The sequence below is a fragment of the Lissotriton helveticus genome, chromosome 3_1 (assembly GCF_964261635.1).
Source record: "Lissotriton helveticus chromosome 3_1, aLisHel1.1, whole genome shotgun sequence".
Taxonomy (NCBI): domain Eukaryota; kingdom Metazoa; phylum Chordata; class Amphibia; order Caudata; family Salamandridae; genus Lissotriton; species Lissotriton helveticus.
Window position 1 is genome coordinate 1,664,504,593 of NC_136061.1, and position 26,373 is coordinate 1,664,530,965.

The 26,373-nt window shown below is 39.7% G+C and overlaps 1 protein-coding gene across 1 annotated transcript in view; it reads right to left on the bottom strand.

Annotated features, from left to right (window-relative positions):
• Positions 1 to 26,115, bottom strand: part of LOC144825084 (uncharacterized) — a 34,728-nt gene extending 8,613 nt beyond the window's left edge. The window contains exons 1-2 of the mRNA XM_078683989.1: positions 26,084 to 26,115; positions 15,340 to 15,413 (exon numbers count right to left, since the gene is read on the bottom strand). The gene's annotated coding sequence lies outside the window, so the exon portion shown is untranslated. The remainder of the gene's footprint in view (positions 1 to 15,339; positions 15,414 to 26,083) is intronic.
• Between the last annotated feature and the right edge of the window lie 258 nt (positions 26,116 to 26,373).

Genomic DNA, 26,373 nt, shown 5'->3' on the forward strand with positions numbered 1-26,373 from the left:
ATGTTAAAGGAGATTGTTTGCATTTAAACTGCTACCCATAATGCTTTGTGATCACTATAATATGATTCTAATGTACCATAGAGCATTACATCTACATTAGTATAGATATGGTCTAATGTTGAATTGTAGTCTGTTGTGTATTGTTGTACTTTTTGCTGACATTGAAATTGTTCTAGCATATATTCTAATAGCAAAGTTGTGTTTAGTGTTCTTTGTGTTAAATCTATGTTGAAGTCTCCCATGATTACATATTTATAATTTGGATAAAAGTTGAGTATGGTAGTTAAATCGTGTAATAATGTTTGTAGACATACATGTGGTGGTTTGTATAGTGTAACAAATAAGTAGTCACAATTATTAAGATGCTGAGTGAAATATAAAAAGTCGATTTCATGTAGTGTTTTATATATTGGTAATAAGCAAATGTTTTTTCTGTAATAAATGGCAATTCCATGTTTTGTTTGCTGATTGTGAAATTTATCAAATATTACTAGATGATATTGTTCTAGTAAGAAACTATTCATATCTGCTTTTCTAGTGGTATTTATCTCAGTGAGGCATATTATGTCGCTATTCATGATATTTTTGTCAGATTTTATAGCAGTGTAATTTCTTTGCAGGGATCTTATGTTATGCACAATTATGTTACAGTCTTCGTTATAGCACTCTAACTGTGGTACTGATATGTGCAATTGCATGTCTGTGCGTAAGCGTGTCATTTCTTCATGTACTTTTGGATGAACAGCTATTTTGTCTTGCTGGAAGTTTTTTACATATATGTTGGCTAATGATTTAGCTCTGCTTAAAGCTACGTAATGCAAATGATGTACTTTGCTATTGTTAAAGTGTATGTAAAGTGGTTCTATAGTTTCTCCCTGTGTCCTATGTATAGTACGTGCAGATGATTGGCGCAATGGGAATTGTTTGCGTATTATTGTTATATATTTCTGTGTAAATTGAAAATGTCGTGTTATAGCATGAATTGGTGTCCAATGAGGCAAAATGTTACTGTGATATATGTGTCTGTTTGCTTGTCTTGTTAGTTTTCCAACTGTTTCTTTATCAAATCTTATCCAAATTACACTTGGGCTGTTATTTATTGTTTCTACAAATTCCACTATTCCTGTTGCACCATTTGTTAATCCATCATTGACATGTATATTGCAAGTTAAGTCATATCTTAATTGTAATGCAATATGCAATATTGATTGCAGGCCCATTGTTTTAGTACTGTCTGCTGGTAACTTGTTTAGTATTTTTTTATTTACTACTTCACTTAGGTCTGATGCAACTGTATCTATTGCTGTAGCTGTGTATACTGTGTATTGCGTTATATGTTCTAATAAAACTGCACTATTTATGTTATTCACTTCATTGTTAGTTCCCATAATATATGGTATAGTTTTGGGAATGTTTTCAGGTGGTTCTATTTCTCGTGTTTGTATCTCTCTTATATCTTCATTAGTTTGTTTCCCTTCTCTTAATCGGTTTAGTAGTTCTGCAAATGCTGAATCATTTTGTTGTCTTATGATTTTAGTTAACTCAAATAACTTAAAATGTGTTTGCCATAAATTGGTACTTACTGGCCTGTATGAATGTTTCGGATTGTCAAATATGTATGTGTCAAAAACTGGCTTTAATTGGTAAAAGTCTCCTATTGCTAAAATAGATATTCCACCAAAAGGGAGATTAGACATTTTTATTTCTTGTAGTCTATTATGTATGAAATTAAATACATTAGCTCCCACCATTGATATTTCATCTATTATTAGCAATTTTAGATGCATTAGCTCACTTTGTAGTCTACTTCTATTTTCATGAGTTAGCTGTTTATAAGTTAGTGTTTGTGAAATTGGTATTTTAAAGGTACTATGTAGTGTTTTGCCCTGAATGTTATATGCTGCTTTGCCTGTTGGAGCTGTAAGCAATACATATATGTTATCTGGGTTTTCTCCTGCTTTTGTATTGTAATAACGTACAAATGTTTGGTGAAGTGCTGTAATAAGGAAGCTTTTGCCTACTCCTGCACCACCAGTACAAAATGTGTAGCAGGGTGTTTCTTCTGTTTTAACCCAATGCAAATGATGATATATAAAGTTAAGTTGTTCTGCTGTAAGATTTTGCATTATACTGTCATATTGCTCTTTTGGCATTATTTTATTTGTTAGTGTTTCTTCTATACTTGTACTTCTAATGCCTAAATCAAATGATAGGTCATATAATGGCCTTTCATTATCTTGCATTTCATGGGATATGGAATCTTCTGCTTCACTATCTATTGGTGGTATTAATGTATCTAATACACTGTTTTCATTGCTAGCAGTTGTTAGTTGTCTACAATGCTTATTATATTTATTATGATTAAAGTCTACTGTGTCTTTAAGTTGGAGATAGCGTTCATAATATGTTTTGTTGTTATTAATTATTTGATTTTCATTTCGCCATGGGTAAAAAAGCATTAGCAATTCTCTATAGTAATTTTCTGAGTCATTTTTTACATTAAATCTGCAATAGCGAATTACTTTTGCTTTTTTTCTTTTTATGTAGTCTGTTTCGTCTAGTAAATTTATCTCAAGTTCTTCTTCATCTGAGCTATGGAAGTTATTTTCAGTAAGGAAATTGTCATGTCCTGTTTCTTGTTTTTTTTGACATTTTTTCTTTTCATTATACATAGATGCATAGTCAGCCAATGTACATGTTTCTAATTTATTAGGGCGTTTGCTGTACCTCACTATAACATTATCATATTGTATTTTACAAGATGTATCTGGTAACAAATTGATGGTTTCAAGGTCTTTTAATAAGTATGTACGCTTTCCATTAGGACTTGTATTAATAAATACAAAAGATCTTGAACTTTTCCGTAAAGGAATTTGAAGTATAAGATAGGCTGCTTCTTGTGCACTTATTTCGCTACAGTTTAAAAATTTGTTACCAATATGCTTAAGTTGTTCTTTAATACTTGGATTGTGATGTACTTCTTTAGCTGCTTGGGCAATTAGTTTGCTCATTCCTCGCTGTGATTTACTTATATATGATACAATATACACAGCACATGCATATGCATCTAAAATGTATTGTATATCTATGTTTGCTTGCCATGCTTGCAAAATAGTTGGATTGTAGTTATTTATAAAGCATTCAGCTGGTGTCCTTTTTAGGAAAATAGTATTTTTTTGGATTATAGATCGTATACATAAAGTATATTGATTTAGATCTATGTCCATTGTATCTAAAAACTGTTCAAAAGTATAAGTTTGGAATTCTTGGCTGTTTATAGTTAGATGTATTAGTTCAATTTGCTGTAAGAGCTCTGTATCTGTTTTGTCTAGTTCTATTGGTTCTAGGAGAAAAGTTTCAGGCATTGGATATCTGGGATAATGATATTTGCATGTTCTTTTATGTTTGATACGGCAGTTTTTGGTATGGCCGTGTCTTTGTAGGGGTAGTAAAGACTGTATAGCTGGTTCTTGAGATTTTGCACATGTAACATACTTATTAATGAAAGTAGTGACTTCATCTATATCTGAACTTTCATATAGAGGGGCATTTTCGATCCAAAGGATAGCATGTATATGTGGTGATCCACGTTGCTGGAATTCCACTCTATAAAAGTAATCAATAATTTTGCCAATTGGATTACTTTCATGCAATAAAAGACAATTAAATAATTTCCTAACTTGGAAGTCGAAATGTCTTGCACATGTAATGGGATTTTGCTGAATTAATTTGCATTTAGTTTCCCATGACATATTTTCAAATTCTTCTTTTGTGCATTCTGGTTGTTTTTCAATACGCAATAATATGTTAATTAAGTGATACCATTTTGTTTCTGCTGCTGATAAGGTTAAAAAAAACGTGGGTAATCCTAATTATCTAATCATAGCAAAGAGGTCTTTTTTGCATTGCTCCCAATATGGTGGTGAACTACGTATTGTTTTAAGGATTTTGTAACCTTCATTAAACTGTAAAATGGTATCTAATTTTTCTTTTATGTCTTTTGCAGTTATAATGTTTCCATTCGTTAAGTATTTTCTAAGCGAGATAAATATTTTGCTCTGTATTTGTTTAATTTGTAATGCTTTTACTTTAAAGAAAATATTAGTAATAGACTTGGCTACTCTTAGATCATTACTTCTTACTTCTGCTTGACAGATTGTGCTGTAATGTATTGGTACATGCCTTTCTTTATTAGTTGGCCTTCGTTTCCCGCAAAATATAGTTGGGAATGCTAAATATTCTGAATCTTTGTCTTCATATAAGCCTCTTGGGGTGTTATATTCTGCAGGTGCTAAACTTAAAATATTATTTGTTTCAGTAGTAATCGTTTCATTATTTAACATAGTATCTAAATTTCCTGCTGGAAGGTTGTCTGAAGAATCAGATGTATTATTTGTATCTGAAGTCTCATCACAAGACTGTATATCTTGTGTTGTATAATCCCAATCTTTATTAATAGTTATTCCATATTCTTGAAACAAACTGCTAGTAGTTGCTAAATGTAAAGCTGCATGTTTTACTTTGTTAGGTCTAACATTTTCAAAATGGGTATAAGATTTATAACTTAATTTCCGTTTCAATTTTATCGGAATTGTCATGTTATCATCCATTTGTCTTGGTAAAACAGTTACAGTTGTCATAACATCAGCAGGTACATTTACTACAGCACCTGATAGGGATTTTTGGAATCCACGTGGTAATGTTTTAATTTGTAAAAAAGGTATTCTTGGTGACACTAATCTTTCCTCTAAGTTATGCAAGTTTAATACTGGTGGGATATGTGGGAATGTCATCCCATTATAAACTGAACATGGAGGTATTTTGTCCTTACAAATATACGTGTAACATGTTTGGCATATCTCATCAGTTGTACACTTGCTAAAGTTACATTCTATGAATTTTGCCCGCTTACTAATATTGTTTGTTTTTAGTAGACTTTGCTTATGCCATAGTTGATTGCAAATAGTGCAAGTGTACTCAGGACCATATCTTATTTCAGCATGGAATATACTAATTATATCATTTGTTGTTTGATCTGTATTATTCATGCTATTAAGTGCATTTTCTGTGCGTTGTGTGTGTTTTCTTTTCCTATTCCTGAGATTTTGTGTACTATTTGTTGTTTGAGTCTCAGAATCATTATTGGCTGTTATTGTCTTTATTATATCAGTATTGGTAATAGCTATGTGTGAATGCAAATTAGTGTGTGTTGGTAAATCTAGTGTATTGGCTTGACTATTGCTGCTTTGTATGTTTATTATAGTACTTTCTACTTGTAAGTTACTTAAAGGAATCTCTGGTAATGCATTTAGAGATATAAGTGTCTTATGGACATATATGCTTTTCATAGACTTACACTTTCCATTTTTATGGTTTCTTTGTGTCTTCTGTAATGATATTTTGCTAATTTTTTTATGTTCACTGTAGTGAACTCTAAAGTAACACTTGCTGAATTTGTAATCTTTTCTCTATCAGCTAACTTTAGGATGTATTCCATAATAAGATTAATAGAGTCCATTGGTATAGCAATACATGTTCCATTAGGATGTGGTATTGCATTTTCATTTTGGCTATGTGAATCAAATATAGAGTATGGATGTATAGTTTTAAATACAGCAATTGTATATTTACCTATACAGATTAATACACCATTTTGCGAATTTATTGTAGAAGCTAATGTCGTTATCAATTTACTATGTAAAGTTTGTGCTGATTTTGTTACTTCGTCTTTAAAGCAAGTCTTTAGCTTAATAGAATATACTATGTCATTGCTAGCTATATAATAAGGTAAATTTTGAGGTTGCATACAATGTTGTTTATTAATAGAGTGCATGTCTGTGTACAAAGCATCTCCGAGATTCATAATACATTGGAAATCTCCAGTATCCCAAATATATGCTGGTTTACAGTAGTTCTGTAGAATAGCAAATATACTATTTTGTAAAGACTGTGTATATTGTATACTATTTGCATTCTGTGTAATTGTTTCCTGTGTATGTGTGTTATTTAAATAAGCTAATTCTTGTTGTGCTTCTGTTAAAATATTTTGATGTATGTTGGTATTATGTGTGTTAGTTTGCTTGTTGTGCAATGTGCTATTGTCTATACTTTCAGAAAGTATTATGGAATTACTTTCAGTAATACTTGAATATGTGTTGGTATGTAACTTCTTTGTTGATATTGTGTGTTGTTGTACATTTATGTGTGTGCTACTAATATGTTCTCTTTCTGTGTTGCCTTTAAGTGTTTTCTTAAGTATACTTGCATATGTGTTAGTAATAGTAGTGTCTTGTGGTATATTAGTATATTGTGTTGCAGTTATGTTTTGGCTGTTTGTTTTATGTATATCTCTAGGAGTTGTTGTTGGAGTTAAAAGTGTACTTGAATATGTAGAAGTACTAGGAGTATTATGTAAAGATAGTAATGGCTGTTCTGTATAACTAAATTGCTTACATTTAGATCGGTAAATGCTTTGTTTTGCAGTTTCTATCCGCGTTTGAAATGCCTGTGTGAAAAAATGCGGACTTACTTTAGTAGAATACACATAAAGTTTTTTCGGTGCTACAGCATTCTGATTTTGTTCATTAATTACCATTGCTTTTTGAAGTGACTCTTTTTTTATCGTACTAAGCTGTATTGGAGTTAATTCATAGAGTACGGAATTTATATTTGGTTTCTTAAGATAGTGTGCCAGATTTGTGATGTACTCGAAAAGTTTTTCAAATGTGAACTGTATAGTAATACATGTTCCATCTGGGTGAGGCATTCCAGTGCTATCACAACTATGTGAGTCAAAAACAAAGAATGAATTATTTGTTTTAAAAATGGATATTACATACATTTCCATGCAAATTAAAACACCTGAGTTTAAATCAAGTGCATGTTTTAATATTGTTTGCAAATTTGGCAAAGAAGGGTCAAATTGGTGTAATATGTCTCCATAAGAAGGTTCTTTAAGCTTAAGTGAATAGATAGTCTTATTGTGTTCTATAAAGTTTGGTAACTCATCAGGATGCATAAGTTTTTGTTTATGAATTGAATGCATATCTGTATATAAAGCATCACCTAATTCCATAATGTAATGCAAGTCTTCTTTTGTCCATGTATTGGCATGTTTGGAATAGTTATGTAAAATTGCCAATGTACTATTTGGTAAGCACTGACACCCTCTTGAATTAGCTGAAAATGTGTAATGGCCTTGATGATAATCTGCGTGTAGTATGTGCAGCATCTTTCACTAATTGTAATAGCAATTCCTTATTGGATTACTTTTGTTATTGATTTAATTTTTGTTTTACCTATGTGTGTATGTATGTGTATATATATATATATATATATATATATATTTTATTTGAAGGAAGTAATTATTTACTTTTATGTGAAGGTAGTACCTATTTGTCTTTATGTGACAGTAGCAAATATTAAGGTACTTTATTTGCAAAAATGCTTTATAAATATCTATTTATATATATCTATATATCTATATCTATATTCACTGAAAAAACCATAGGTTATAGACCATATATAGTTAGGAATTAGCATTTAGAAAACCTTATTTTACTCACACAAAACCATTGAAATTCCATATATAGTTAGTTGCACTAACTATATATCGCGCACCCGCAATCCACTGCTGATGATGTCACATATTACATCATTCATGACATGGTCAGTGACATCACTGATGACATCTCAAATGACATCACTGATGACATCACTGATGGCATCTCAAATGACATCACTGATGACATCATGACACACCAATACCAGTTACTACATACACACTCACTGATTCCTACGTCTACACACACATTCACTCATTCACCCATACAATCACTCATACATACAGTCACTCATTATTACAACACTATCATATGCACTCATACACCTATGCAGACAGTCACACACTGCCACTCATCCATGGAGTTACTCACACACCAAGTCAGTCCTGTAAAGAATCAATCACACTTCCATTTCTTCATCTATACAGTTAAACACAGAACACCATACTTCAGTGACATCACTGATGACATCACTAATGACATCTGAAATGACATCACTGATGACATCTCAAATGACATCACTGATGACATCATGACACACCAATACCAGTTACTACATACGCACTCACTGATTCGTACGTCTACACACACATTCACTCATTCACCCATACAATTACTCATACATACAGTCAGTTATTATTAGAACACTATCATATGCACTCATACACCTAGTCAGTCCTGTGCAGAATCAATCACACTTCGATTTCCTCATCTATAGTTAAACACAGAACACCATACTTTTCACACATATACTAACACATACTTACTCTCTTATACAATCACTGATACAAGTACACATTGATATGCACAGAGTCACACACCTCCCAGCCAGCCACACACACACTCAGTCTTCCATACATCCACTCATTCTTCAATATGTAAAACGTATTTAAACTTTACAAAAACACACAGACACTAGATGATGTCATCAGTGATGTCATTTGAGATGTCATCAGTGATGTCATCAGTGATGTCACTGACCATGTCATGAATGATGTAATATGTGACATCATCAGCAGTGGATTGCGGGTGCGCGATATATAGTTAGTGCAACTAACTATATATGGAATTTCAATGGTTTGTGTGAGTAAAATAAGGTTTTCTAAATGCTAATTCCTAACTATATATGGTCTATAACCTATGGTTTTTTCAGTGAATTTTCAAGGTTTTGTAAATGCTAATTCCTAACTATATATGGTCTATAACCTATGGTTTTTTCTGTGAATTTCATTGGTTTTTTAACAGCTAATATCTGTAGCTGTAAAATGTATTCTTCTTTAAATCCAAAAATATATTTTATATGTTTATGAATAATTTTTTTTTAAAATATTTTTTTTTCTTCGTTCCCGCTTCGCGAATCGGGAAGCTTCCCGTTAGCTGACCTTGATGCCGCGAAATAGACCGCGAGCCGGTAAACGTTTCTTTACCGCAAGTGCCGCGTTAGAAAACAACATCGTGACGCCTCCCGTCCGCATGACGTTTCACGTTGTCGCGTGATACGTCATATGACGTGCTACGTTAGCGAACTGGTACGCGAAGCGAGTCGCAAAGCGCAGGTTTCTGGAAGCAAACCGGGAGGCCCTGCAAAGCGCTTAACGTAAACACAGCAAGTCATGTGACTTGGTAATAACACTTTTCATTGGTTCATTTCACTTTTGGTTTCCTAATGATGTAAGACTAGGTCATATAATCTAAAATGAACACTTTTGATTGGTTGAGAACTCTTGTTTTTCCCAAATGATGAAAATCCCTCCTTCTTTCCTCACTCTGACTTTCATCATTGTGAGAGAAAGACCCTTTGTGATCACTGAGCAATGGCTTCTTTAGTAGCTTCAGCTGGTGCTTCCCCACCACCTCCACCACATCCAAGGAAGAGTGGACCACCTGCTCAAGTTATAATTCAACAAGAAGAGGAAGAAGAGGAACAGGACGACGAGCACGAAGAGAGGCAGTTTTTGCCTGAGCAGCCCAGGACGTCTCACCGGAAAGAAAACTTCATTTGGCAATTTTTTAAAATTCCCAAAGGTCAGAAAAAAGTAAATGCAAGATACGTAACTTGCCTTATATGTCAAGATAGACTGTCCAGAGGAACCGAGAAAAAATACAGTTTTGGAAACTACACAATGCATTGCCATATGACTAGGTGGCATCCTAACAACTACAGTGCTGCACAGTTTCGGAACGACCTAGATAATCTCCCTATTATGGCCAGAAGATCTGTTGTACCGGAAGTAACGGGACCAGAGGGCAGGGAGATGGTGCCAAATATACAAATGAAATTTGGTGAAGTAAAACACATCTGCGTATTTTGCGATGGATTCATTTCCTACGGAGAAAGAAGCATCACTCTGATCAACAGAGCTATTGACTATCATATGCAAGTTTGTACGAAACGCCCAAAATAATAAATACTTCTTTTTTTGTTTTGTTGCTCCTGTTGAGCCCTTTACAATGAATCGTTTTCATTGCCCCCTCCAAGAAAACCCCCCAAAAATATAAAACTGTTCAGAAAAATTCAAAAAAAGTAAAAAAATGTTCTGAAAAATAGTAAAAAAAATATAAAACAACAAAAACAATAAAAAAAAAAGTTCTTTTCAGAACTACCTCCCCGTTATTAAAAAATTGGTACAATATTTGGAACTGTGCCAACCTCTATTTCTCTTAGTTCGCTTCCCAGTTCGCTCGCCGGTACGCGAACCGGAAGCGAACCAAAAACAGTAAGTATAAGGGAAGGAAACAGACACTTATGTTAAAAGAAAGACAGCTATAGGGGAGTAAACTAGAGATACTATTACCCGTAATCCACTGCTGATGATGTCACATATTACATCATTCATGACATGCTCAGTGACATCATCAGCAGAGGATTGCGGGTTTTTTGGCAACGTGCCTTATCCACGGTTTAATAACGCTGCCTTTTGCTTTATATAAGTTTTCAAATTGTATGAAATATATACCAATAGGTCGTTATGAACCTTTAGGTAGTGCTTTTCTTCATGAGGTCTGGTCGCTTCCATACACATACAGATGTTTCAAAGATGATCAAGAAGTTTATCTGAATGGAGAGGAATGCACTGAGACGCCAGATCATTCACTAATGTGTAGGCACATACAGTTACACGGTTCATGCAACAAACACCGACCAAATATGGCTTGCGTGTTGCAAGGCACGCCAGTTCCTGCTATCATCCCCACGTTCAAGTTGTTGGAAAATGGTAGTTATTTGATGCTCAATAATGAAGATTGTTCTGAGTTAATTAAAAGTATTCCTTTTATCGTAACAGTAAGTGAACGGGTTATTTGCTGCAGAAATGTTCTATTTCCTCCCACACATGAACATAGGGAGTTTTCAATCTGGCCACAAATACCAACCTTGGGACAGATTTCAACGGCATGGCAAGAATAAGAGCTCTTTTGTCTCAGAGAGAGGTGGCCTTGAGTTCGGCCCGTGAAACTTTCGTGCTTCACATAGCGAACACCCGTACAGAGGTGCAGACCCTTTTCAATTCAGATTTGCCTTTCAATTTCAGCAAGATGGTTCCGACTATCTTTAACGCATCCTCCACAAAGGCCCTGGCGCACTTTTTTAAAGTTGTTACCAGTGGTCTCGTGACTTCATTTGAGAAAATCTTTGGAGTCATCCCTGCTTCCTTTCATTCTATTTTCTCCACTCTGGTTCGTGGATTGGCATTTTTACTTGCATTACCAGCGGACGCTCTTGTGCTTTTTTACATTTTTAAATATGGATGTCCCTCCTATGCAACCTCCCACCCTGCAGCTGCTGACACTGTTCCGCAATCGCATGCTAGAATATTATGGCACAATGCCGTTGGCGATACTAAGCACGGCATATGGATTATCTTTTCGATTCTCCTACTTCACCTGTGTCCAGCCTGTATTTCACTGCCTGACCTGTGATTTCGATTGGGCCATTGATTTGTGTCTCTGCGGACCGGCTTCTCCTGACGTCGACTTTAATCAGCTGATGACTCCTATCATTACTCACGAGTTGGTTTGTCCTGGCGAAAGGATTATGGCTGTGGCATTGATGCATGGACTACTTGGTCCCTGGAATTTACTGGCGGCAGCACAGTCTTTCTTGGAACAGAGCTTTCTTGAAAACCCACCGAGCTGTCCTCTGATGGTGATAGAGGATCCGGTGCTGGGAGAGCACGTATGTTCTTTTCCGCTTTTAAATTGGATGGCTGAACTGTTTTCGGATGAAGACGATGACTTCCTATTGGAGGCTGTTGCAGCTTATTTTGCATACAGTTATGTCATAGACCTTTTTCATGTTTGATATGCTGAGTACTAGCATTTCATTGACAATTCATTGACTTATTTGTCAAGTTTTTATTATTTACCTTGCCTATTGGCTTAAGACTCGATAAAGTACTTGGCTGTTTTATTTTTCTTTAGCATTATATTTTCCTAGTTTTTAATGCTTTACCTTGCGGACCGTCCACATATAAACTTGCAATCTGCTCTCATGAGATGGCACTTCTATTATCTTATTCAGTTCGTTTCCGGATCATGGGGAGGTGTCATCTAGGTCCTGGATATCTTTACACCGTGTTAAGTTAGCATGGGCTCATTACCGGTTTAAACGCCATTTTTCCTTTTTTGCAACTTCTGCACACGACACTTAGTTGTTGCTTTAGCTTTCCACCTAGTAGTTCATCGTGGTTTACATGAGAATAATATGTTATTGCTCTACTATCTGCTTTGCTTGTTAAACTATATCTGTACAGCGAGTGCTAAAGTTTCAAGAACAACACGATACAGAATTGTTATGAGGTCTGATCTCCACGACTTCATACTCATAACATAAGTGCAACTTCTGCCAATTCTGGGCATGAGGCGGGTTTTATATTGCTTTGCCGAACACACATACACAACAGTTGATGCGGTTCACATGAAGAGAGAGCTGGTGTATGCTGATGTGATTCCTTCAAATCTAAGACACTAAAGTATGGGCACGCCCTAAACCAACACAAAGAGACCTTCTTAGCAAATAATATAATATGTGTATTAGGGAGGGTGAGATATAAGCAGCCGCGGGCCGTGGAGGGAGTTACGGTGAGGCAGGGAGGCGGGGAGGGGGAGAAGCAGGGTGGAGCCCTCTCTACCTTGCCCCTCCCCCTCCCCGCCTCCCTGCCCCACCGTAACTCCCTCCACGGCTGCTTATAAGTGTTGCTAACTCTTATTCATTTACAGCATGTTAACATACTGTCACCATTCGCTTTTTATGTACTAGTAACTATGCTGGTAATTTTGCTACTGATAATATGTGTACTTGTATTCTCCACCCTGCTTCTCCCCCTCCCCGCCTCCCTGCCTCACCGTAACTCCCTCCACGGCCCGCGGCTGCTTATAAGTGTTGCTAACTCTTATTCATTTACAGCATGTTAACATACTATCACCATTCGCTTTTTATGTACTAGTAACTATGCTGGTAATTTTGCTACTGATAATATGTGTACTTGTATTATCTAAGATACTACGCCTGAGAAGACGGCATTAGTAAATAAACATTTCAAATACACATGTGTTCTTCTTAACTCCATGTTCTGGTTTCTAAGAAATATATAACGACCGACTGTTCATGAGTTCCACGTATCCTGAGGTACTATAAGTTCATATTCTGGATTGTCTAAACATTGAGAGTTTGTTATATCCAATGTGACACTGTACCTAGCTTGCTAAGGAGTTTTTGATTACTAACGTGAGTTTTGGGACACCCTAATTCGCCGAGGTTCCAATCCTCTGTCCACAGTTCTGTGTGAGAACAGAAACCCTGCGACAGGGGCACCCCCGACCCTTGCTGGAGCTTCATCACACTTGCGATACAACTCCAGCAATGCGCCACCTTTACGGCACAGATACATCACGCATCTGTGCTGATTTTGCCCCATGATGCGCCGCATTGTAAATGCAGCACACCATAGGTGACGGAACAGCGGCACAGAATGACTAACACATCCCTGGTGATGCGCCAGTCATCATAAATGTATCCCTATGCTTCTTATCTTGTTAGAGATGAACCGCCATATGTATCATCAAAGTTTTTTGCATTTCCTAAATAGCGAACTTTAAGGAATAAATAGCGATTCTTTACCATTCATAGTTTGCGATTAGCTATTTGCTAATTACAAATTACCCATTCATTTCCTTCATTTCCATAGGGCGGTTGGACTCACTTTTAGCTCGAACGGCTGAATGGATTTCCACGAAACTTGGCAAAATTGTAGGGACTGGTAGCCCGATGTGCCTTTGCTATGTCTCAAGATATATGCTCCAGTGGTTTTTACGAAAATTAACTTTGAAAAATATATATTGGGCTACATTGGCCTATATATATGTTGGAGCCCAAATGTAGCCCAATGTAGCCCAATGAAGCCCAATGTAGCCCAATGTAGCCCAAAGATGGCCGCCAGACACACAAAAAAACAAATGTAGCCCAAATATCAGCCAGATGTAGCCCAACTATAGCCCAGTGACAGAATGACCAATCAGCTTTGCAAACCTCCGTTACGCGAAGCGGAGCGCTGTTACAGATATATATCTTTTTTTGAACGCTAATTTCTCAAAATCCACTGGAGCACATATATTGAGACCTAGCAAAGGCACATCGGGCTACCAGTCCCTAATATTTTGCCAAGTTTCGTGCAAATCCATTCAGCCGTTCGATTATTATTATTATTATTTTTTTTTGCCCCGCGGGGCCCTTTTAAAACCTCCACATCAAACCTAGGGGGTCAGCGAGGATCTACTATGCCCCCTTATAGTTATTTCCCCCTTTGTTTTGACCTCCTCTTGTCTCTCGATCCTACCGAGAGACAAGATGGCGGCCGCTACGGACTTTTTGGAATGTTGACAGACGCCGGAGAACCAATCAGCTTCGCTTCACAAAGCTCCGTTGCGCGAAAAGTACGCGTCCTGGGACGCTGCCAGGTCCGCTGTTACAGATATATATCTTTTTTTAAACGTTAATTTCTCAAAATCCACTGGAGCACATATATTGAGACCTACAAAAGGCACATCGGGCTACCAGTCCCTACAATTTTGCCAAGTTTCGTGCAAATCCATTCAGCCGTTCGGGCTAAAAGTGAGGCCAACCGCCCTATGGAAAACTCAATGTTAAAAACACGTTTTGGGACCCCCCTTTTTTCTCGGCCCCCCCTTGACGAACCCCCCCCAAATTTTCAAGGGCTGCTCAGAAACAAAATGTGCCATTTTCCTGAAAATTTCAGCCAATTCCGTCCACAAACGCCAAAGTTATTAGACATAGAATTTTCAAAAATCCCATAGAGAAAAAATCCTAACTATATATACCTACTGGCGACCGCCAGTAGGTAATATCTATATATATAGATATATAGCTATAGATATATATATATATATATATATATATATATATATATATATATATATATATATATATATATCTATAGCTATATATCTATATATAGATAGATATATTGAGGAGTTCTATTTGTTCTGATATATATATATATACCCTTCGGATATTGTGATTATGTTTTACTATTTAGGCTGTTAATAAAATAAAGGTACTTTGTCCTAGCGAGTGTTGGATAAAGAATTAGCAATGCTTAATAATGAAACAATTGTCAATGTTGGTGTGTATATATAGAGATTATATATATATATATATATATATATATATATATATATATATATAAAGTGTTGATATAGTTCTTTTTCTAACTATTTCTGTACTTACAGGTGGATATATACAAAAAATAGATACTTCTACCTTGGTGATGTTTTCACTGATGATGTTCTGACAAACAATGTTTCCAGTCTGATTTCCAATATATGAGTGGCAACCTAGTAAAGATTGAAAAGAAGCCTTATAAATGTGTTCACATAATGTTTTTAAAAAAATCATTTATGCTCTTACAAAAGTGTCTGTATGTTCTTAAATAACTTTCTATCTAAAAGTATTTAGCAAAGTATTTTAATTAATGCATTTGTAGTAATGAAACCTGTTTTTGAGTAAGTTTTAAAGAATAATGTAGCATATATTGTATGTTAAGTGTGTATGATACATTGTGTGTAGAGAGTGTGTGTGTGTAAAGAGTGCATGTGTAGAGTGCAAGAAGGTGAGAGAGGGCAAGATAGAAAGTGAAGATAAATGAGAGAGGGCAAGAGGGAGAGACACGGAGATTGAGAGCAAGAGAATAAGTGATAGAGATGGAATTTAAGAGAGATGGTGGAGGAAGGGAGAAGGAAAGAATGAGAGAGAGGACAGGAGGGAGAGTGAGGGCAGGATGTGGGGGGTGGGTGTGTAGGAGTAGGAGAGAAGTCAAAAAGGAAGGGGGAGGGATGTAGATTGAGGAAAGAAGGGAAGGCCAAAGAGAGTATGGTCAGGAAGGAGGGGGAGGGCAGGAGATAGCGGCAGAAGAGAGAGGAAGAGCAAGAAAGGACGAGAGAGGGTAGATGATGAGTGCAGAAGAAAGAGGGGGCAAGAAAGAGAGGTAGGGCATAAGTAAGAGAGCAGAACAGAGTGGGAGAGAGGGCGGCAGGTAAGAGAGGGAGGGCGGAAAGGAGAAGGAGGACTAGAGGAGGAGAGAGAGATGGAGGACAAGAAGATGAAAGAGAGATGGAAAGGGAGGGCAGTAGAGACTAAAAAGGCAGAAGAGAGAGATAACAGAAGAGAGAAGGTCAGAGGTAATAGAGTGAGAGAAGGCAGAAGAGATAGGGAGGGCAGGAAAGAATAGAGCAGGAAGGAGGGCAGAAGCGAGAGAGTGTTGAAAGAAAAAATACGGAGTGCGGGATAGAAAGTGAGTAGAAAATGTGGATGTAGATGGAGAGTGAAAGGCAGGAGTGTGAGAGATGTAGAGGGAGGGCGAAAGGAAGTGACATTGAAACAAAGGAGAGAGAAAAAAGATCTTGAGGACAATAAAGTGAAAGAGAGGTGCAAAGGGAGAGAGTGGGAGAGAGGGGAAAGGGAGTGAGTAGGAAGGATGTAGGGCAAGAAAGAGAGAGGGTAGAAGGGAGAGAGGGGGCAGATATTAGTGTATTAATGTAGACAGAAAGAGTAAAAAAATGCGTGAAAAATTTTACAGTGCCTCAGGAAAGCAACTCCATTGGAGTTTGCAGATTTTTTCTCATCACATAAGGAACACCATTGGAGTTTGCAGATTTGTTGTCACCTGCACTCACTTTCTCATCATAAGCACTGGTCAACTTATAGCCTCTACACATGCCCTTTCAAACATGCACTATTTGCACTTGATCTCTCTGTACTTGCCCTGCCCGGAAAACACCCTCTTTGCACACGCCCTCTTTACTCATGCCTTCTCTTCACTTTCCCTCTCTACACATGGACCTGTGCAGAGAGATCATATGGAGAGAGGCATGTGCAGAGAGGCCGTGTGTAGAGAGGCTGTGTGCAGTGATAGCGCATGTTGAGAGGGCATATGCAAAGAGGAGAGGACAAGATACAGAGGTAGTGTAGGAATGAGAAAGTGCAAGAAGTAGTGGGAGGGCTGCAAAAAATGGAAGAAGAGGGCAAAAAGGGAAGGCATGAAAGAGGACAGGAGTAAGAAAGAAGAAAGATCAAAAGGAAGCGAGTGCAGGATAGAGAGGGAGGGCAGGAAGGAATAGAGGCAGAAGAGAGTGTAAGGGCATGAAGGAGTGTGGGCGGCTGTTAAGAGGGAGTGCAGGAAGGAGGACTAGAGGAGGAGAAAGAGATGGAAGACAAGAAGGTGAAAGCAGAAGAGAGGTGGAAAGGGAGGGCAGTAGAGACTAAGAAGGCAGAAGAGAGGGATAACCGAAGAGAGAGCAAGAAGGAGGGCAGATGTAATAGAGTGAGAAAAGGCAAAAGGGATAGAGAGGCCAGGAAAGAATAGAGCAGGAAGGAAGACAAGAGCGAGAGAGTGTGGAAAGAAAACATAAGGAGTGCAGGATAAAGAGTGAGGAAAAAAATGGGGATGGAGAGTGTAAGGCAGGGGTGTGAGAGATGTAGAGAAAGGACAAAAGGAAGAGGGATTGAAACAAAGGAGATAAAAAAGAGAGATTGAGGATAATAATGGAAAAGAGAGGTGGAAAGGGAGACAGAGTGGGAGAGGGGGGAGGGAGTGAGAAGGAGGGATGTAGGGCAAGAAAGAGGATAGAAGGGAGAGAGCTAAAGGTATTAGTATCGTAATGTAGACAGAAAAAAAGGAAATAAAAGTTGTGCACAAGTTGACAGTGCCTCACGTAAGCAACACCATTGCAGTTTGCAGATTTTTCACCTGCACTCACTTTCCTATTATTAACACTTGGCAACGTATAGCCTCTATACATGCAGTATTTGCACTTAATCTCTTTGAACTTGCTTTCTCTGCAAAACACTTTCTCTGCACACACCCTCTTTACTCATGCATTCTCTTCACTTGCCCTTTACACATGGACCTGTGCAGAAGCAATCAGGTAAGGAGCATTTTGTTTACAAATGAGCTTTCACTTTGTAATTTTACCTGTCGGGCATGAGGGAAGATAGGAAAGTGTGAGAATGGCAGAAAGGAGAGGGCGGCATGTAAGAGAGGGAGTGCGGAAAGGAGAAGGAGGGCTAGAGGAGGAGAGAGAGAGATGGAGGACAAGAAGGTGAAAGATGGAAAGGGCAGGCAGAAGAGAGAGATAACAGAAGAGAGACGGTCAGAGGTAATACAGTGAGAGAAGGCAGAAGAGATAGGGAGGGCAGGAAAGAATAGAGCAGGAAGGAGGGCAGAAGCGAGTGAGTGTTGAAAGAAAAGATAAGGAGTGCGGGATAGAAAGTGAGTAGAAAATGTGGATGTAGATGGAGAGTGAAAGGCAGGAGTGTGAGAGATGTAGAGGGAGGGCGAAAGGAAGTGAGATTGAAACAAAGGAGAGAGAGAAAAGAGATTGAGGACAATAAAGTGAAATAGAGCAGAAGAGAGGTTGAAAGGGAGAGAGTGGGAGAGAGGGCAAAGGGAGTGAGTGAGAAGGAAGGATGTAGGACAAGAAAGAGAGAGTGTAGAAGGGAGAGAGGGGGCAGGTATTAGTGTAGTAATGTAGACAAAGAGGAAAAAAAAGTGTGAAAAAGTTGACAGTGCCTCAGGAAAGCAACACCATTGGAGTTTGCAGATTTGTTCTCATCACATAAGGAACACCATTGGAGTTTGCACATTTGTTGTTACCTGCACTCACTTTCTCATCATAAGCACTAGTCAACTTATAGCCTCTACACATGCCCTTTCAAACATGCACTATTTGCACTTGATCTCTCTGTACTTGCCCTGCCCGGAAAACACCCTCTTTGCACACGCCCTCTTTACTCATGCCTTCTCTTCACTTTCCCTCTCTACACATGGACCTGTGCAGAGAGATCATATGGAGAGAGGCATGTGCAGAGAGGCCGTGTGTAGAGAGGCTGTGTGCAGTGATAGCGCATGTTGAGAGGGCATATGCAAAGAGGAGAGGACAGGATACAGAGGTAGTGTAGGAATGAGAAAGTGCAAGAAGTAGTGGGAGGGCAGAAAAAAATGGAAGAGGAAGAGAGGGCAGAAAGAAAAGGGAAGGCATGAAAGAGGACAGGAGTAAGAAAGAAGAAAGATCAAAAGGAAGCGAGTGCAGAATAGAGAGGGAGGGCAGGAAGGAATAGAGGCAGAAGAGAGTGTAAGGGCATAAAGGAGTGTGAGGGCATGAGGGAAGGTAGTAGGGTGTGAGAAAGGCAGAAAGGAGAGGGTGGCTGTTAAGAGGGAGTGCGGGAAGGAGGACTAGAGGAGGAGAAAGAGATGGAAGACAAGAAGGTGAAAGCAGAAGAGAGGTGGAAAGGGAGGGCAGTAGAGACTAAGAAGGCAGAAGAGAGGGATAACCGAAGAGAGAGCAAGAAGGAGGGCAGATGTAATAGAGTGAGAAAAGGCAAAAGGGATAGAGAGGCCAGGAAAGAATAGAGCAGGAAGGAAGACGGGAGCGAGAGAGTGTGGAAAGAAAACATAAGGAGTGGAGGATAAAGAGTGAGGAAAAAAATGGGGTTGGAGAGTGTAAGGCAGGGGTGTGAGAGATGTAGAGAAAGGACAAAAGGAAGAGGGATTGAAACAAAGGAGAGAAAAAAGAGAGATTGAGGATAATAATGGAAAAGAGAGGTGGAAAGGGAGACAGAGTGGGAGAGGGGGAGGGAGTGAGAAGGAGGGATGTAGGGCAAGAAAGAGGATAGAAGGGAGAGAGACAAAGGTATTAGTATCGTAATGTAGACAGAAAAAAGGAAAGAAAAGTTGTGTACAAGTTGACAGTGCCTCACGTAAGCAACACCATTGCAGTTTGCAGATTTTTCACCTGCACTCACTTTCTTATTATTAACACTTGGCAACGTATAGCCTCTATACATGCAGTATTTGCACTTAATCTCTTTGAACTTGCTTTCTCTGCAAAACACTTTCTCTGCACACACCCTCTTTACTCATGCATTCTCTTCACTTGCCCTTTACACATGGACCTGTGCAGAAGCAATCAGGTAAGGAGCATTTTGTTTACAAATGTGCTTTCACTTTGTAAGTTTACCTGTCGGGCATGAGGGAAGATAGGAAAGTGTGAGAATGGCAGAAAGGAGAGGGCGGCATGTAAGAGAGGGAGTGCGGAAAGGAGAAGGAGGGCTAGAGGAGGAGGGAGATGGAGGACAAGAAGGTGAAAGAGATGGAAAGGGAGGGCAGTAGAGACTAAAAAGGCAGAAGAGAGAGATAACAGAAGAGAGAAGGTCAGAGGTAATAGAGTGAGAGAAGGCAGAAGAGATAGGGAGGGCAGGAAAGAATAGAGCAGGAAGGAGGGCAGAAGCGAGAGAGTGTTGAAAGAAAAGATAAGGAGTGCGGGATAGAAAGTGAGTAGAAAATGTGGATGTAGATGGAGAGTGAAAGGCAGGAGTGTGAGAGATGTAGAGGGAGGGCGAAAGGAAGTGAGATTGAAACAAAGGAGAGAGAGAAAAGAGATTGAGGACAATAAAGTCAAAGAGAGCAGAAGAGAGGTTGAAAGGGAGAGAGTGGAAGAGAGGGGAAAAGGAGTGAGTGAGAAGGAAGGATGTAGGACAAGAAAGAGAGAGTGTAGAAGGGAGAGAGGGGGCAGGTATTAGTGTAGTAATGTAGACAGAAAGAGGAAAAAAATGTGTGAAAAAGTTGACAGTGCCTCAGGAAAGCAACACCATTGGAGTTTGCAGATTTGTTCTCATCACATAAGGAACACCATTGGAGTTTGCACATTTGTTGTTACCTGCACTCACTTTCTCATCATAAGCACTGGTCAACTTATAGCCTCTACACATGCCCTTTCAAACATGCACTATTTGCACTTGATCTCTCTGTACTTGCCCTGCCCGGAAAACACCCTCTCTGCACACGCCCTCTTTACTCATGCCTTCTCTTCACTTTTCCTCTCTACACATGGACCTGTGCAGAGAGATCATATGGAGAGAGGCATGTGCAGAGAGGCCGTGTGTAGAGAGGCTGTGTGCAGTGATAGCGCATGTTGAGAGGGCATATGCAAAGAGGAGAGGACAGGATACAGAGGTAGTGTAGGAATGAGAAAGTGCAAGAAGTAGTGGGAGGGCATGAAGGAGTGTGAGGGCATGAGGGAAGGTAGGAGGGTGTGAGAAAGGCAGAAAGGAGAGGGCGGCTGTTAAGAGGGAGTGCGGGAAGGAGGACTAGAGGAGGAGAAAGATGGAAGACAAGAAGGTGAAAGCATAAGAGAGGTGGAAAGGGCGGGCAGTAGAGACTAAGAAGGCAGAAGAGAGGGATAACGGAAGAGAGAGCAAGAAGGAGGGCAGATGTAAGAGTGAGAAAAGGCAAAAGGGATAGAGAGGCCATGAAAGAATAGAGCAGGAAGGAAGGCAGGAGCGAGAGAGTGTGGAAAGAAAACATAAGGAGTGCAGGATAAAGAGTGAGGAAAAAAATGGGGATGTAGATGGAGAGTGTAAGGCAGGGGTGTGAGAGATGTAGAGAGGACAAAAGGAAGAGAGATTGAAACAAAGGAGAGAAAAAAGAGAGATTGAGGATAATAACGGAAAAGAGAGGTGGAAAGGGAGACAAGTGGGAGAGGGGGGAGGGAGTGAGAAGGAGGGATGTAGGGCAAGAAAGAGAGGATAGAAGGAAGAGAGACAATGGTATTAGTATCGTAATGTAGACAGAAAAAAGGAAATAACTGTTGTGTAAAAGTTGACAGTGCCTCACATAAGCAACACCATTGCAGTTTGCAGATTTTTCACCTGCACTCACTTTCTTATTAACACTTGTCAACGTATAGCCTCTATACATGGCCTCTTAAACATGCAGTATTTGCACTTGATCTCTTTGTACTTGCTTTCTCTGCAAAACACTTTCTCTGCAAAACAGCATCTCTGCACACACCCTCTTTACTCATGCATTCATTCTCTTCACTTGCCCTTTACACATGGGCCTGTGCAGAAGCAATCAGGTAAGCAGCATTTAATTTTTATTAGAAATGCTTTCACTTTGTAAGTTTACCTGTCGGGCGGACTGTTATGTTATTTTTGTGGGGGGGGGGGTACATTTCTTTGAATCTGTATTTTAAATTGCTTTTTTGACGAAAGCGCTATTGATGTTATGTTCTGGGTGGGGCGCGTTCTCCGGTAAGCTGTTCCACGACGCGATCAGGTAAGGAGCATTTTTTTTGTAAATGTGTTTTCACTTTGTAAGTTTACGTATTTTCCAGTTTTAGCTCTTAATGTATTTTTTCTGTTTCCTCCGTAGGAAATCCTTTGTTGACAATAAGGACTTCGGGAACGTCCCCCGGCTCTCATTGGCTAGCTCCATAAATGGAGGCTAGCCATTGAGTGCCGGATCTGTCCATCAAGGCCGGACCAGATTCGGGGGCGTTCCTGAGATTTTTTCCCTGGGCGGAGTTACGTTTTTTCCGTTCCCTCCCCTTTCACTGAAAGTGATTTCAGATGCGCTGTCCATTCCCGCCCCCTCCGTGTGCCTTTCCGCCCCCCCCCCTCGCTGTCCTGTGCACGTTTCCCGCCGTCCGTGTCCTCTCCCGCCCCCTCCCGCAGATGTAATAGAGTAAGAAAAGGCAAAAGGTATAGAGAGGCCAGGAAAGAATAGAGCAGGAGGGAAGACAGGAGCGAGAGAGTGTGGAAAGAAAACATAAGGAGTGCAGGATAAAGAGTGAGGAAAAAAAATGGGGATGTAGATGGAGAGTGTAAGGCAGGGGTGTGAGAGATGTAGAGAGGACAAAAGGAAGAGAGATTGAAACAAAGGAGAGAAAAAAGAGAGATTGAGGATAATAACGGAAAAGAGAGGTGGAAAGGGAGACAAGTGGGAGAGGGGGGAGGGAGTGAGAAGGAGGGATGTAGGGCAAGAAAGAGAGAGGGTAGAAGGGAGCAGGTATTAGTGTAGTAATGTAGACAGAAAGAGGAAAAAAAAGTGTGAAAAAGTTGACAGTGCCTCAGGAAAGCAACACCATTGGAGTTTGCAGATTTGTTCTCATCACATAAGGAACACCATTGGAGTTTGCACATTTGTTGTTACCTGCACTCACTTTCTCATCATAAGCACTAGTCAACTTATAGCCTCTACACATGCCCTTTCAAACATGCACTATTTGCACGTGATCTCTCTGTACTTGGCCTGTCCGGAAAACACCCTCTTTGCACACGCCCTCTTTACTCATGCCTTCTCTTCACTTGCCCTCTCTACACATGGACCTGTGCAGAGAGATCATATGGAGAGAGGCATGTGCAGAGAGGCCGTGTGTAGAGAGGCTGTGTGCAGTGATAGCGCATGTTGAGAGGGCATATGCAAAGAGGAGAGGACAGGATACAGAGGTAGTGTAGGAATGAGAAAGTGCAAGAAGTAGTGGGAGGGCAGGAAAAAAATGGAAGAAGAAGAGAGGGCAGAAAGAAAAGGGAAGGCATGAAAGAGGACAGGAGTAAGAAAGAAGATCAAAAGGAAGCGAGTGCAGAATAGAGAGGGAGGGCAGGAAGGAATAGAGGCAGAAGAGAGTGTAAGGGCATAAAGGAGTGTGAGGGCATGAGGGAAGGTAGGAGGGTGTGAGAAAGGCAGAAAGGAGAGGGCGGCTGTTAAGAGGGAGTGCGGGAAGGAGGACTAGAGGAGAAAGAGATGGAAGACAAGAAGGTGAAAGCAGAAGAGAGGTGGAAAGGGAGGGCAGTAGAGACTAAGAAGGCAGAAGAGAGGGATAACCGAAGAGAGAGCAAGAAGGAGGGCAGATGTAAGAGAGAGGCCAGGAAAGAATAGAGCAGGAAGGAAGACAGGAGCGAGAGAGTGTGGAAAGAAAACATAAGGAGTGCAGGATAAAGAGTGAGGAAAAAAATGGGGATGGAGAGTGTAAGGCAGGGGTGTGAGAGATGTAGAGAGGACAAAAGGAAGAGGGATTGAAACAAAGGAGAGAGAAAAGAGAGATTGAGGATAATAATGGAAAATAGAGGTGGAAAGGGAGACAGTGGGAGAGGGGGAGGGAGTGAGAAGGAGGGATGTAGGGCAAGAAAGAGGATAGAAGGGAGAGAGACAAAGGTATTAGTATTGTAATGTAGACAGAAAAAAGGAAATAAAAGTTGTGTACAAGTTGACAGTGCCTCATGTAAGCAACACCATTGCAGTTTGCAGATTTTTCACCTGCACTCACTTTCTTATTATTAACACTTGGCAACGTATAGCCTCTATACATGCAGTATTTGCACTTAATCTCTTTGAACTTGCTTTCTCTGCAAAACACTTTCTCTGCACACACCCTCTTTACTCATGCATTCTCTTCACTTGCCCTTTACACATGGACCTGTGCAGAAGCAATCAGGTAAGGAGCATTTTGTTTACAAATGTGCTTTCACTTTGTAAGTTTACCTGTCGGGCATGAGGGAAAATAGGAAAGTGTGAGAATGGCAGAAAGGAGAGTGCAGCAGGTAAGAGAGGGAGGGCGGGAAGGGGAAGGAGGGCTAGAGGAGGAGGGAGATGGAGGACAAGAAGGTGAAAGAGATGGAAAGGGAGGGCAGTAGAGACTAAAAAGGCAGAAGAGAGATAACAGAAGAGAGAAGGGCAGAGGTAATAGAGTGAGAGAAGGCAGAAGAGATAGAGAGGGCAGGAAAGAATAGAGCAGGAAGGAGGGCAGAAGCGTGAGAGTGTGAAAAGAAAAGATAAGGAGTGCGGGATAGAAAGTGAGTAGAAAATGTGGATGTAGATGGAGTGAAAGGCAGGAGTGTGAGAGATGTAGAGGGAGGGCGAAAGGAAGAGACATTGAAACCAAGGAGAGAGAAATAAGAGATTGAGGAAGAGGTCAAAATGAAGAGAGTGCAGGATAGCAGGAGTGTGAGAGATGTAGAGGAAGGGCAAAAGGAAGAGAGATTGAAACAGTAAGAAGAGATAACAAGAGAGAGATGGAGGATAAGAAGGTGAAAGATCATAAGAGAGGTGGAAAGGGAGGGCGGAAGAAGAGATATAGATGGCAGAAGAGAGAGCAAGAGGGAGGGCAGAGGAAATAGTGCGAGACAAGGCCTAAGGGATAAGAAGAACAAAAAAGAAGGAGCAGTAAAGCGGGCAGGAGCAAGAGAGAGTGAAAAAATAGGTAAGCAGTGCAGGATAGAGAGTGATGAGAATATGGGGGGTAGATGGAGAGTGAAGGCAAGAAAGAGAAGAAAGTAGAAAGGCTAAAGGAGAGAGGAGAGCCTGAGAGAGAGTGAAGATAGGAGAGACAGAGGAATGAGGTAGAAAGAGTGTAGGATGGAAGTGAGTAGAAAATATGGAGGTAGGTGTAGAGTGAAGCCAAGAGTGAGAGAAATATAAAGGGAGGTCAAAAGGAAGAGAGATTGAAAGGGAGGGGATATGAAGAAAGGAGTGCAGGAAGGAGGCCAAGAGCGTGAAAAGAAAAGAAAGAGTGAAGGATAGAAAGTGAGGAGAAAAAGGGGAGGTAGATGTAGAGTGAAGCTAGGAGTGTGAGAGATATAGAAGGAGGTCAAAAGGAAGAGAGATTGAAAGGTAGGGCAAAAAGAAAACAGATTGAAACAGAAAGTAGAGAACAAGAGAGATGGAGGAAAAAAACAGAAGAGAGCTGGAAAGGGAGGGCAGGAGGGGTAAGAAGGCAGAAGGGAGGGCAGGAGGGAGTAAGAAGGCAGAAGAGAGGGATGGCAGAAGAGAGAAAGAAGGAGGGCAGAAGGAATAGAGTGAAAGAAAGCAGAAGGGATAGGGACGACAGGAAAAAAGGAGAGCAGGCAGGAGCAAGAGTGTGAAAAGGAAAGATAGAGTGCAGGATAGAGAGTGAAGATAAAATGTGGAGGTAGATGGAGAGTGAAGGCAAGAGTGTGAGAAATGTAGAACAAAGTGTTTGTTACATGTTTTCCTTACCTTTAGGCTGGTTAATCTCTCCTTCTAAATGCGACCTTACTAGTGCAGACCTCCCTCACAAACAATACTTGAAGTTAGCATCACGAGTGAAAGTTTTTGTGCAATTATGCAGTAAAGAATGCCTAGGACAGACAGCAAGTAATACAAAGAAGAATGCGTAAAGTAAACAAACATTTGTTATTATAAACGTACCGTGTTCACTGAACAAAGTTTTAAGATGTGTAGGTGATGATGCAGCTGTCTCAAATGGTTTAACGTTTTTTTGCTCCTGTGTAAATAAATGATAGTGTTAGTAAAAGATAACAAGCGCAAGCAAAACAACATCATATTAAGCCAATGGCCTGTAAAGAAAAGCAGATCAAAGAGAAGTGAAAGGAGAAGTCGAGATAAATGGATAGAACTCTGTGCACATAAGTAGCGCATAGAGTTTACTTGTGAGGAGCGTCCAAGTTTGTATTATATCACATGAAATTAATAGTTAA